This window comes from Palaemon carinicauda, chromosome 4 (genome assembly GCF_036898095.1).
Source record: "Palaemon carinicauda isolate YSFRI2023 chromosome 4, ASM3689809v2, whole genome shotgun sequence".
Taxonomy (NCBI): Eukaryota; Metazoa; Arthropoda; class Malacostraca; order Decapoda; family Palaemonidae; genus Palaemon; species Palaemon carinicauda.
Window position 1 is genome coordinate 151,527,729 of NC_090728.1, and position 12,500 is coordinate 151,540,228.

A 12,500-nucleotide genomic window follows, 5' to 3' on the forward strand; every position below is an offset into this window, starting at 1 on the left:
TTGCGTAGTGTTTGTAAAACACCCTGGATGATGTCCATCCAGTGTATGAACAAAGACGCTCAAAGTCCATGTATTGAAAAAAGTTCAGTGATGAAGCAATCTTTCTCGGATCAAGACCTGCGGGAGTACTGTCCGGATCCGCTCTACGAATAAAGTAGGTGAGCTTCCCCCTTAGTTGATTTAAAGATAAATTTGGTCCCGAAGTTTCTCCTCTAAAGAGCTGACCTCCCCTGAAGTCTGAAGTTCTACGAAGATAGACCTTTAGACACTCTACAGGACATAGAGAGACATCTTCCTTCAGAGGACAGATTCTCCAGGGACCCTACCTCTTAGTGGGTAGCTCGTTTTTAGCGAGAAATGATGGATCAGGGAAGAGATTGAGTTCTCCTAAATCTGTGAACTGAATGTGGCCCTCATTTCTTGATAGAGCCACTATTTCACTAACTCTAACCCCAGAGGCTATTGCGAACAGGAAAATAACCTTTTGGGTTAGATCCTTAAGAGAACAATCTTCATTGTTCACCGATGAGGCATAATGTAATACCTTGTCCAAACACCAAGAGACGGGCTTTGGTGGTGCTGCAGGCCTAAGTCTTGCACATGCTTTCGGAATCTTGTTAAAGATTTCATTTGCCAGATCCACTTGGAAGGCATATAGGAAAGGTCTAGTCAAGGCCGATTTTCACGTATTTATCGTATTAGCCGCCAACCCCTGGCTATGAAGGTGGACAAAGAAGGACAGACAGAATTCATAGAAATTTCTTTCGGTCCTTTTGATTTAACAAACTCCACCCACTTCTTCCATGAAGACTCATATTGTCTTTTAGTAGACTTAGCCTTGTATTCTTCTAAGAATTCTATACTGCCTTCTGAGATCCCAAACCTTTTTCTAACCGCTAGAGCAAGAAATTCATGAAATGAAGGGTTTGGGTTCTCTGTGATAAACCGAAGGCAGTTAATTTTTGAACCTTCAGAAATATACCTAGGATTGGAGCTATGACCGGCTTCATCTAGTCTATCAGACCCATTAGAGGATCCTCGTATGGGGCTATTTAGCGAGGTAGTTTCTTGAAGACGCTCGTGATGAAGAGGTCGAACTGCAGTTCCGGGACTTGTTCCCATTTGGGAGGGAATATATCTGCGTCCATGGACCATTCCAACTCTATCGCCTTGGACCGTGATAGAGTATCCACCGTCATATCGTGGATCAAATGTAAATAAACTGCTGTTAGGTGCCATCCCTTTAGGAAAAGGATGGGTAACATCACTAAGACTGTACGAGACGTTCGATTGTGACGTCTTATTATCGCTTTGGTGTACTAGCTCGGACGTAGAGAATCTGATCTGTGTGGAGGGTGCTTCCCCGCCCACGAAAGGACCAGCAGAGTCCTTGGACTTTCGTGTTTTAACTTTTGTTAAAGAAGCGATTAAAGAGGGACCGATCTCAGTCTTTTTTTATCTCTTCAAGCGTTTGATGCGTGTTTTCTCCAGGCTCTTAACGCATCTTTACGATGTGCACTTTGCACTAGGTCTGTCACTATTGCGAACTGGGAAAAGTTTAGCACTTTTCCTTGTTGGCATTTTGGGAATGGGATCGATTAGCTGAGTCTCCTGACAGACCTCGCAAGCTCCTTTTAACTTCCCGAGGGAAAAAGGAGCTGATGTGACTGAGGGCATCGATGGTTTTTTAGCCATCAAAACCCTAGAGCTGGAGAAATTCGAGACTTCTAGATGCATATCTTGCATCTGTGATGTCCCAGGAACCGGGTCATCACTATGAAGATACTTAGGACTGTGAGTCTGATACGTATCTATTCTAGGAGGAATGTTACTCTTCATGATATGAATCCTAGGCAGGAGGAAGGGGGGTGGTTGACTGGAAGTTTCCGGATGACACCTTTCAGGTCTGAAAAGACTACGAACACCCTTAGTTGGAACAAGGTCCATATGTTCAGAAGGATTAACATTCAGAACTTGCAGTTTTTTATGAACTTGTTGAGTAGCGACAGGTTCAGAATGACTTAGAGACTTCTTGAGTCCTTCTTGTGAACACAAAATAGCCTTCCCTGGGACTCGATGAGCCGTAGCTTTCTTACTACCTGTATGCTCTATAGTTCTCAGGTATACTCCTCTAGGAGGGTTTTGAAGTGTAGGAGGAGGTAAGGAGATAATAGTAGGGACATTTCTGTTCCCCATCAATGGCTCATCTTGAATAGGCTCTGGACCGAAGGATCGAAGGTCCTGCGATCCTGAGGGAATGTTCCTCCTAGCTGAAGCGTCTTTATGCTTCGAACCAGTAGGTTTAGACTTTTGACCATCTGCCTGTAGCATCTTGGTCACTAGAATAATGGGCTGTTGTTGAGCAGCCCAGATATTTCCAGTATTTTCGATCTTCTTTTTAGGTTGGGGACCCACAACCACAGAAGATTTTCTCTTTGAGGGAATGCTCCATTTTTGGGGAACACTTATGTTTTCTATGGAGGCATTCTTAATTACTTCCTTAATGACCTCTTTTGGGAAGAGGTCTTTACCCCAAATGTTGGAAGATATTAGCTTCCTTGTTTCGTGTTTCACCGTTGCAGCAGCAAACACAAACTCTCTACATGCTCTCCTAGCCTTCACAAAGGCTTAAAAGTCCTTTACCAAGGTAGCCATATGCATTTTGGCTAAGACCATGAGCATGTCTGGGGTGTTCTCGTAAGTTGAACACATCTCTATGTAGTTTTGTAGAGAAAAGGATGTCGCCAGTCTCTCCTTTGACTCGTGTTCATTAAACGAGAGCAAATCGAACAATTTAGGGAGACATACATTAAATTGTCGGCTTGCGACGTCCTTGTCTAATTCTCCTACTGAAAATATCAAATGGACTTCCTGCCAATCCTTTTCCTGTCCGGGAAAAGCTGGTGACAAAGGCTTGCACTCATCGAGTGTGGGACATGACTCACCCGCCTCTACAGCCTTGGTAACGGAAGTAAATGCCTTCCCCATTAAGGGGAAGGAAAGTGAAGCAAGAGCAAGAAAGGAAGGGTGTATGTTATTCAGTGAGAAAACCATAGTCTCTGAATAACCCGCCTTCTTCAGATTATCTGAAAGGATAGTCTGGGCCTCATCGTGATCAAGAATCTTGACCTCCTTTTGTTCCGTTTTTTTCCTTGTCTTTGGTTCGAACTTCAGTCAAACCCAACAATTAGGGAAAACCTTAGAGATTGGCCAAAATTGGATTTTGTCCAAGGGAAGAGATTGCCATTTGAAATCGACATCTGCTCCGTAAACCTCCAGGGATTGGTTAAGGAGCATGCAGGAAGGTCTTGATTCATGGGTCGTTTAACTGACCCGTGGGAAGCAACAAGAGGAGCTTTACAAGGTTCTATCTTGTGTTTTACTTCTCACTTTCTGCTTTGTTTACTAAAGCTCTCTATCTGATTCTTCAGTTGGATACATAATTGTACCACATTATCCCATAGAGGGGTAAAAGACAAAGATGTTGACATCGATGGCTCTTTAGCCGGCAGAGGCGGAGGAAAGTCTGATACAACATATTTCTCTTCTACCTTAGGGCACTTCTTGCCCTTGATCCCAAAGGTTTTCTCGCCATCGGGGAACGTAGTTGACACCTGAGGCACTACTATTTCCTCCCTTAGCTCTGGAAATAATAGCTTAGGCATCCTATCATTGGGTAGGAAAGGTCCCAGAGAGATCTTTTCGAAGCCTCTCTCCCAGTTACTTAATTTATACTGTGCTATATCCTTAGTCTCTGTAGACTTGGGATTATCAAAACCTTTGACATCAATGTCCAACATATATTGCAACCCTGTGGGTTCCAATAATGTAGGGATCCGGAAATAATATTGCAGGGGGCATGTAACTTGCAAGTATTATGACCGTAAAAGTCCTTACCCTTGGCTCTGCAGCGGACTGCCGTGCAAGGTATCTGGTGTTCCTTCTGTAAAGAAAGGAAAACCAAATGAGTATATAATGGATTATTAGTTTAATAATCAACATGTAAATGTCATCTACAACAGAATAGCTTAGGATAGAAGCTATAAAGGGATAGTAGGAGATACATACCTGTATATCTCCGCGAACAAATGCTGCTGCCTCCCCTTAGTATTAACTTACATGGAGCTTTGTCTGTGAGAAAATCCAAGTAGAAGGGTTATTTACCCATAGGGGTAGAGAAGTATCAATTAACTATCACAAAATTGTTAATACTGTGGGGTCAGGATGGCTGATTTCAAATCAGACTATTGAAGAAATTATTCCCTCAATAAATAAGCGGTATCAGCAGAAAATTCGCTGAAGGATACCCAAGGTAAGTTAGGAAATACTACTGTAACATGGTACTGTAGTTTCTAAATTGCAAAAGTGTAAATTGCAACATATCGACTACTGTACCTATGTCATACAGTCTTATCATTATGCTGCCTACAAGGCAGCATATGACAGTAGGGTCCATCTAGCACAAGATGGAACAGAAAAATAAAGGCATATGAATGAACATCCCACTCGGGTCATTTGCTGTAGTCTTCCTACTATATTAAATCATAGAGTTTCCTGGTCAGGGAGACTCAAAGAAAAAAGGGGCTGTACCCTTTACAGGATAAGAGTGTATTACTCTTGCCTGAAATATTTAATATTGCAGGATAATCCTAAAACTGATTTCCAATCAGGATACTGAAGAAATCATATTCATTCAATATAGGATTAGACTCAGCAATTGCCCGAATTGGATATCCAAAATATATTGAAGAAAACCACTAGTATAAAAAACGGATTTTGAGCGAAGCGAAAAATCTATTTTTGGGTGAGATGGCCATGTCGTCCTGATGGAAGTTCCTATAGGGTAGCTTCCTAGGGTATATTACAACTATGGCGATATTCCCAGAGAATTTACCTTAAGGTACCCAGAATTCTAACTCCTGGAGCGAATATCCCTAATGAAAGTACCAGGGATATCGCGAAATATCAGAGGACGTATTCTTGACATGCCACATGGCAATCTGCACCCCGAACAGAGATAACACTTCGAAGGTGTCAATTGGCAAGAAAACGAAAACGAGAAAGAAAAAGGAGAGCCGTTCGCAAGGCTCTCTCTTCTCCCGTTTCGTAAGCGTGCATTGCGCCGATTCTGGTGCCATCTGTATTCCTTGTAGCGATACACGAGGTGCTACAGTTACTGTATGTAGGGAGGGGTCCTACAGCCCTTTCATAGAAAGGGAAGGGCGGGTCCATCAGGACGACATGGCCATCTCTCATAAAAATAGTTTTTTCGCTTCGCTCAAAATCTGTTTTTTGGGCTCAAGCCATGTCGTCCTAATGGAAGTATACCAGAGCATTACTGTATCTGTGGATTCTCCGAACGTGCCGTACTCCCCGGAGGTATTTCCCCGGTCGACTAGACCTAGACCCCTAAGATGTTACCGTTATACATCTTTTCAACTAACCATAAACCATGTTAGAGCTTCCTGCCCCCTACAGGGAAGAGTCCTACTAGACTCTGGAAAAGTCTCGAAGAGTACATATACCTATGTATGAATACCAGGCAAGCCAATATAGTGGTCTTACCCTATATTAAGTAAAGCATAGTTTGTAAAGAACCACTGCGTCAATATGAAATATCGACCAGTTCTCCGCTCAATACTTGTATTGGACAAAGGTTTAATATCTGCATAGGAGGAAACTTGTAAATCTGCCACCGTCCCCTTTATGGTATGGAGTCCTCCCGCTAAGGGAAAGCATAAACCAATGCAACATTAGCTTGCATAAAGGAACAATCTATTAGATTTATCCCAGATAAATATACATAGAATGAATGCTCAATTATACTAATAAATTGACTCAGGTGAAGGAGACGCAAGGTTTTCAAGAACAAATTTATTGACAGACAATAAATAGACAGGTTAACAACAATTATATATATATATATATATATATATATATATATATATATATATATATATATATATATATATATATATATATATATATATATATATATATATATATATATATATATATATATATATATATATATATATATATATATATATATATATATATATATATATATATATATATATATATATATATATATATATATATATATATATATATATATATATATATATATGTATATATATATATATATATATATATATATATATATATATATATATATATATATATATATATATATATATATATATATATATATATATATATATATATATAATATATATATATATATATATATATATATATATATATATATATATATATATATATATATATATATATATATATATATAAGAGGAGGATAACCAAAACTTTAAGCATAAGTATGATACTAACCAGAAACTTGTTTATCTGAAAGAAAAACATTAGTGCCACTTTTAACATACCGAGGTATCAAAGTCATAAAAGTCTGTATTACTAATCAGTCACATTAGCATTAGAAACGCTCGGCACACATGTCTGCACTTATGCTAGGTTCACCTTTGGAAGTGGAACAGTCAACGTGGGCAACTCAGTGCCCTCACTTAGTTTGTAGCACAGTATGTAACTACACACTCACCCTGGAAATAATCGTCCCAATTAAAACCACTGTTCCTCGCAGAGTTAAACAGCAGGGTTAACGACGCAACCCACTGCTACCACAGATCTCTTTAGTTGCTCCACTTGCTTTGCATAGTGATGAAAGAACACTCTGGAAGACTTCCAGCCATTGTATGAACGAAGATGTTCAAAATGCATACAATTAAAGAAATTTAAGGATGAGGCAACTTTCCTCGGATCGTGACCTGCGGGTGTACTGTCAGGATCCGCTCTGCGAATAAAATATGTGATTTTCGCCCTGAGTTGTTTCAGTGATAAATTTGAGCCTGACGTTTCTCCCCTGAATAGTTGACCAACCTTGAAGTCTGAAGTTCTACGAAAATAGACCTTTAGGCATTCCACTGGACATAGAGATGCATCTTCTTTCAGAGGACAGATTCTCCAGGGACCCCACCTGTTGGTGGGTAACTCGTTCTTGGCGAGAAACGTAGGATCCGGAAACAGGTTCAGTTCTCCCCCATCCAGGAACTGAACACGACCTTCCTCTCTAGAGAGGGCTACAATCTCACTAACCCTGGCCCCGGACGCGAGTGCAAATAGGAAAATAACTTTTTGGGTTAAATCCTTTAACGCACACTCCTCATTGCTCAACAGTGAAGCGAAATGAAGAACTTTATCTAAAGACCATGAAATGGACTTTGGAGGTGCTGAAGGTCTGAGCCTAGCGCAGGCTTTCGGAACTTTATTAAATATCTTGTTAGCGAGGTCGACCTGGAAGGCATATAGAATGGGTCTTGTCAAAGCAGACTTACACATTGAAATCGTGTTAGCTGCCAACCCTTGACCATAGAGGTGGATGAAGAAAGATAAGCAGAAGACCGTCGAGATCTCCTGCGGATTCTTCGCCTTGACAAAGGCCACCCATTTTCTCCAAGATGATTCATATTGCCTTCTAGTAGATTTGTACTTATATTCCTCTAGGAAGTCTATGCTGGCTTTCGAAATCCCGAAACGCTTTCTCACCGCTAGAGAGAGAAAATCATGAGCTGCAGGGTCCGGGTTTTCTGTAATGAAGCACAGACATTCGACTTCTGGACTCGCTGGGTCAGAACTGGATCTGGTAGCGGTAGAAACTTCAACCGTAGATCCAATGCCAGGGGGAACCACACGCTGTTCGGCCACTTGTGGGCCACTTTTGCCGCTACTCCCTTGAAGGAGCTCAGTTTGTTGAGGACCCTCAACAGAAGGTTGTGAGGAGGGAACAGATAAATCCTGGACCATCTGTTCTAGTCGAGGGACATTGCGTCCACTGCTTCCGCTAAGGGGTCCTCGTACGGGGACACGTACAGGGGCAACTTCTTGTTGTCTTTCGTCGCAAAGAGGTCTATCAGCAGTTCTGGGACTTGACTCAAGATGAAGGGGAACGATCCTGCGTCTTGGGACCATTCCGACTCTATCGGTGTGAACCTGGAAAGAGCGTCCGCTGTCACATTGCGGACTCCCTGAAGGTGAACTGATGACAGGTACCACTTCTTCTTTTCCGCCAATCGGAAGATGGCCAACATCACCTGGTTGAGAGGTGGCGACCTTGATCCTTGTCGATTCAAGCAACTCACAACTACCTCGCTGTCCAGCACCAACCTTATGTGGATCGAGTGACGCGGGGAGACTTTCTTTAAGGTAAGGAGCACTGCCATAGCTTCTAGAAAGTTTATGTGAAAGGTCTTGAATAGATTGGACCAAGTCCCTTGGGCCTTTTTCCGATGAGAGTGACCTACCCACCCCTCCTTCGAGGCGTCTGTGTGAATCGTCACCGACGGGGGAGGTGGCTGAAGAAGTACCGACTTCTTTAGATGTCTGGCTTGGGACCAAGGCCTGAGAATAGTACGTAGACGAAGCGGAACTGGTCTTCTCAGATCTCTTCGCGCGTTTGATGCATAACTTCTCCAAACTCCGGTTGCATCCTTTAGCTGTGCTCTTAGCACCGGGTCTGTTACCGAAGCAAACTGGAGAGAACCCAGTACTCTCTCCTGTTCGCTTCTTGATATCCTTTCGGAATCCAGAAGTCTCTTGACAGAACCACCTATCTCCTTCCTTTTCTTTGCCGGGATGGAGAATTGGTGTGACATTAGGTCCCAGTGGATTCCCAACCACTGGAACTTTTGAGATGGAGAAAGTCGAGACTTTTTTCTGTTGATCTTGAAGCCTAGATACTCTAGGAACTGGATCACCTGCAGGGAAGTTTGCAAGCATTCTGTCTTGGATGCTGCCCACACCAGCCAGTCGTCCAGGTAGGCTACTACCTGAATTCCCTTTAGGCGTAATTGTTTGAGAGCTACGCTCGCAAGCTTCGTGAAGATCCTTGGGGCTATATTTAGCCCGAATGGTATGGCTCTGAAGGCGTATAGTCTTCGTTGTAGCTTGAACCCTAGGTAGGGGGAGAGTCGACAATTGATTGGAACGTGCCAATAGGCGTCTGACAAATCTATGGAGACGGTAAATGCCCGCTTGGGCAGTAAGGTCCTTATGTTCTGCAGTGTTAGCATTTTGAACTTGCAGTTCACTATGAACTTGTTGAGTGGCGACAAGTCCAGAATGACTCTGAGTTTTTCCGAGTCCTTCTTGGGAACACAAAACAGCCTCCCTTGGAATTTGATGGACTTTACCCTTCGGATCACTTTTTTCTCCAACAGATCTGGGATGTACTCCTCCAGAACAGGGGTGGAGTGTTAGAAAAACCATGGGCACGGGGATGGAGTGCTGTACCAGCTCCAGCCCAGTCCATTCTTGAGTAGGCTGTGGGCCCAGGGATCGAATGTCCACCGATCCCGAAAATTCTGAAGTCTCCCTCCTACCGGTATCATCTCACTTGGACTGTTGTCCTGAGGTCTTGTCTCCCTGACCGCGACCACCCCTGAATCCCCTTCCCCTTGAGGGGCGCCTACACGAGCCTCTGGCTGCTCCTCTAGGCTTTGCTCGAAAGGAAGTTGACTGCCCTTCGAACGTTGGGTTGAATGCCGGGGACTGTGTCGACACGGCCTGGGGTACCCACTGGAAAGTGGTTGGGGTTTGTGCCACCATCTGGGGCACTGAAGGCATCGGCAATTGCTGTTGCTGTTGCTGTCTAAATGGCTTGGCTGGCCGAGACGGTAGCCTAGTCCTCTTAGTCTTCCTCTTTGGTTGGGGACCCTCATCCGGGGAAGGTTTCTATTCTCTGTGGCGGCCTTATCAACAACTTCTTTGACCAATTCGCTAGGGAAAAGGTCTTTGCCCCAAACGTTGGAGGAGATTAGTTTCCTTGGCTCGTGCCTCACCGTAACCGAGGTGAACACGAACTCCCTACAAGCTCTCCTCGCCCTGACGAAGCTGTTACTCTTTTAGTCCATATATTATCTAATCATTTCATCATAAGTCCTGCACAAGTCCATTTTTTTTCTTATATGTTGTAAGAATATCTTCTACTTAGTTTGCTCTCGTATCCATGTTGCTTCTCTCTCTCTCTCTCTCTCTCTCTCTCTCTCTCTCTCTCTCTCTCTCTCTTAGTATTAATCCTATCATCACGCTTTCCATAAATTTTTGAGTTGTAACTACCTTAGGATCTAAGAATTTAGTAAGGCTCCAAGTTTCTGATGCATAAGATAATACTGGTAGGACCATTTCAAGAAATATTTTTCTCTTTAGAGGAAGTGGCATTTTACTCTTCATAATCTCGTTTTGTTTATAAACACTCTTCATCCCATGCTTTTCTAGTGATACATCTTCTGTGTCCTAGGTATGTATATTCATTAACATCTCTAGAGGTTCGTTTTAACTATTATTTGTCTCTCTGAATTTTCAATGAACATTATATTAGTTTTACTCATATTCATTTTCAGTTCTCCATTTCTGCTTCATCTTCTATCATCTATCATCTTTCGTATTTCCATCCATGACTCACTAAACAGAATTACTGTGTGTCTTTTGAAAATCTCAAATTTTAGGTATTCCCCATTAATGTTAATTCCTCTATTTCCCCTATCTTATATTTTTAAAATCTTCTACTGAGCAGGTTGTGCATAATTTAGAAGAGATGGGGTCTCCCTGTGCAACTCTTTTATCAATCGGGATTTTCTCACTATCTTTATGTAATTTTTGGATTGCTGTACTTCCCGTATGGATATTTTACAGTGTTCTACTATAAGAATCATCTTTTTCTCCTCTTTGAAGGCCTTTCATTACTGCTAAAGTCTTGACCGAATCAAAAACTTTCTCATAGTCTTTAATGGCCATAAATATTAGTTTCTCATTCTCAGGTGATTTTTCCATTAGCTGGTTAGTTTCATGCATATGGTCAGTTGTTCAATATCCACTTCCAAAATCTGCCTTTTGATTGACTAAAGTTTCACTTTCTTTTTATTTTGCCTAATATGAGCTTTGTAAATATTCCATACATTATTGGGAGTAAACTTAGTGGGCGTTAATTTTTCAGGTATTGTATGTCTCTCTATTTTTGTGACATACTACAATGATGAATGATTTCCAAGCTGAAGGTATGGAGCAGTCTTGCAAACATTTTGTGTAAAGTTCAGCGAGATTTACTCCTACGAAATACCCCCCATCTATTAGCAAATCCTTTCTTAGGCCATCTTCTTCAGCTTTGTCTCTATTCTTGCCTTTTAATGTATTTTTTTTTCACGTCTACTTTTACTTTCGGTACCAATTGAGGTGTTTCGTTATTTCTATTTGCAAAGTTATTTCTTATATGACTATTTTATAGCATGTATAGAAATCTTCTGTAATTTCTATTTTATCATTTCATCTCTTTAGTTGATATATCCATTTTCATCGGCTAAAGAAAACATCTGTTAGCACCCAGTCGCAATTCTTCTTTTCTTTAACTTGATGCTTCTTTCTTTCTTAAGTTTCTTCTCAGTTGCGGCATAATTGTGTTTACGAATGTAATGTGTTTTCAATTAAGTTTGTTTATTCTTTTGGATATTTATGCTAATTCTATTTGATCTTATTTGGACTTTACCCTCATTTCCAATCTTTCCATTATTAGATTTTTGGTGTTTTATGATTATTTTCCATGATCTTGTTTAGAAACGTTTTTACCTATCTCTTGTGCTGATACCGATAGAAATTTTCTTAAATTACTATTAATTTCTTTATTTGCTTCCACTTCGTCATGTGACTAATAAAACCTAGTTGGTTTTGCTCGATGAAACTCGTCAGATTTTTCTCTTATAAAGGAGTGTTTATTTTATTTCTTAAAATTAGTATTTTTTGTTTCCTTAGATTAAGAAAAATTTTACATCTCACAATTTTATGGTCGTTTGACTTTGCTTACATCCTTAACTCAATTACCGTTTCACTGGGAATAGAGTTTATTTCGTTTTTCATTTCTACAATTCGGCTTCTCCATGTCCATTTTATTTGTTCACTTTTATAATAAAATTGTGTTCATGGTTTTACCATTGTATTTTTTTTCTTTTTTTTTTAGCAAATTCTATAAGCATGTCTCCTCTTTCATTTTTTATGCTTACTACAAATTTGCGTGCAGCAAATTCTCTTCTCTTCTTTTGACCAACTTTGCATAGAAATTCCCCAAAACAAATGCAAATAAACTTCTATGCCTTTTTTAGAATATCTCCAGATCTTCATAAAAAGTTCCCCTTTCGTCTTCTGTATTGCAAATGTTGATACATAAGTTTAAATAATCTTCATTTTAAACTTTGTATTTTGTTTTATAATCAATCCTGCAATTCTATCACTGATACTATAAAATTCTACTATGTTTCCTGTAGTATTTTTGTTAATAAGAAAACCCACTCCATTTTCTTTGTTCATTTCCTGTCTTCTGAAGCAGAATATATGGCCCTTTTTTAAGTTTATATAGGATTCCCCAATTCTTCTAATTTCACTCAATCCTATAATATACTAATTTGTTTATTTCAGCTTCTCAA